We start from the raw sequence: 2,674 nt of genomic DNA, 5'->3' as shown, positions 1-2,674 counted from the left end.
AATGTTTACTTTAGTCCCTGTAAAACCTATGATTTAATATTTCACATTTAAAAAAACTGCAAAATAGTCCCTACCATCAAATTTTCAATTAACCTCCCATTTATTTTAATGAAAATGACTAAACTACCCTTTAAATAAAAAAATCAAATCAAATATTATTTTTCACTTCCAAATCAACCCATCTCACTAACTCTCCTTCCCGATCCTCTTCTTCCTTTTCTTCTCATCCTTCTCCTTCTTTTCCCGATTCTCTTTTTCCTTTTCTCCTCATCATTCTTCTTCTTCTTTTTTTGTGTTTGATTTCATGCAATTGGAGAAGGGTGAATCAAAGATTTCCCATTGGCAATTAAGGAAGGGTGAGGATTGGAATGAGGAGAAAAGAAGGAGAGGATTGGGGAGGGAAGGTAGTGGGATGAGGAGAAGAAGAAGAAGGAGAGCAGCCGCAACTAAGAAGAAGAAGAAGAAGAAGGATGAAGAGAAGAAGAAAGAGAAGGATGAGGAGAAGAAGAAGGAGAGGTGTAATACCCGGCTAGACTCCGGTATCGGAATTCCTACCGTCCGGTGGAATCTCGGATGTCGGAAACCTCTAGAAGGGTAAAAGTATGTTGTTATGAAATATTTTCATGTTTTTAATGATTTTAAGTATGAAATTTAATGAGTTTTTACATGAAAAGTCTTAGGAGGAAAACCCAGGTTCGGCCGCCGAAAGTCAAGTTCGGCCGCCGAACATGCATGCGTTTTGGAGGCACGTTAGGCCCCCGAAAGCATGAGTGAGGGAAGTCCAGGTTCGGCCGCCGAACCTCATGTTCGGCCGCCGAACATGGCATGCATGCGGAGGCACATTCGGCCCCCGAACGTGGTCTGGCCAGCCACTATAAAAGGGTCCCTTAGCCGAAAACGGGCGAGTTTTTCCCCATTTTCGGCCAAGGTGAGCTTTCCGCCGCCCCTCACCCATTTTTGATGTTCTTCCTCTAAATCTTTCAAGATTTTCACTTGTTTTCCCTTGGTTTTGAAGATCTAAGCTTTTGAAACAAGTTTTGGAGCTTTGGGAACTCAGGAGCCCATTTTTGTGGATCTCCAAGTTTAGGTCGTCTCCCTCTCGATCTTCAAGAGGTAAGAGATGATCTTAAGCTCCTTATGTGTTTTAACTAAGTTTTTATGCAAGATCTATGGGTAGAAATGCATGTTAGGGTATATGTTGAGTTTATGGGTTTTAATGCTTTGATGAACAATGTAGCTTGTTATGTGTTGTTTGAAGTGTTGTAGTTGGGGTATATGATAGCTTGAGACCCCTAGGTGTAATGTATGTGAGGTATGCATGTTTTAGAACTAGTTTTTACATGATTTGAGCTTGGGAGGCAAAATGTGCATAGAGGAGCTGAGTTTCTGCCCTTCGGGAGAAGCTCAGGTTCGGCCGCCGAAGTGACTTTCGGCCGCCGAACCCTCTTTTGTGGAGGCAGCATTTGGCTGCCGAAGTTGCCCCCGAAAAGAGACTTTCGTCTCTGTCTGGGACTTTCGGCCGCCGAAGGTGCCGCCGAAAGTGCCCGACTTTCGGATCTGTCCAGGACTTTCGGCCGCCGAAGGTGCCGCCGAAAGTGCCCTGTTCAGCCATTTCATGCATATTTCTATGTGATGTTTTCCTGATGTTTTAGGGGGTTTTTGGGGAGTTCATTAGAGTTATGTTTATGTATGTTTGGTCCCTCATTGGAGTCCACCTGTGTAGGTTCGGACCCGAGGAACCGAGGACCCCCGCAGTGAGATAGCTGCTTCAGAGTCTGTAGAGTTTCAGCCAGAGGTGAGTGGAATAAACCTTAAGTTTTTAAATAAATGAAATATAACTTTTTGAGCATGTTCATGCATCATATATGCCATGTGATATTATAGGGTGTTTGCATTAGTAATCACGAATATGTTGCATTGCATAATATGATGTGGATGCGGATTGGCTATTGGATGATCCTCTAGTCCTCCTATGGTATGATATGATGATGATACGGTACGGATTGCCAGTGAGGCCCATTCTACGCCCCTGGACTATGTTAAGAGAAAGACCAGTGAGGCCCATTCTACGCCCCTGGCACATTGGAATGTTATGTTATGTTATTGACAGAGCGGTTGTCGAAGCCGGTCAAAATAATCAATTCATTTATCAACAATATAAATACTGTAGATAGTGGTGAAAGGATCGAATCCACAGGGAATTGATACTTACCTATCTTTCTTGTCAAGACCAAATAAACAAACAGAAAATAAATAGACAATGAAAATAAAGTGCAAGTAAAGTAAAAAAAAGGGTTTTGAGATTGATTCAATTAATCTAATGGTGAAAGCAAATAAATAAAGCAAATAAAAATAAAGAGGAAACAATAATGATAAAAGCTCTAGTTGAAGATTCAGATTCACTTTAGTTGATAGGATTGATCATTGACTCATATGTTCCTTTGTTGATTCAATAAATTGGCCATGGAGATTGAAGAAGCTTCTCATATCCATTGTCTCTCTTTAAGATTAAATCAATTAGGGAAAGTCCTCCAATTAATTACTAATTAACAATTGCCAAAGAACGTCTTTGAGCCTTAGGCCTTTTACAATAGTCAATTGCATAAAGATATAGAGAGAACCAATTCTAGTCACCCACATGCATGGAGACAACACTAGATCATGCGATTTCCTT

This window comes from Manihot esculenta, chromosome 6 (assembly GCF_001659605.2).
Source record: "Manihot esculenta cultivar AM560-2 chromosome 6, M.esculenta_v8, whole genome shotgun sequence".
NCBI lineage: Eukaryota > Viridiplantae > Streptophyta > Magnoliopsida > Malpighiales > Euphorbiaceae > Manihot > Manihot esculenta.
Note: the sequence above shows the minus strand (reverse complement) of the source record.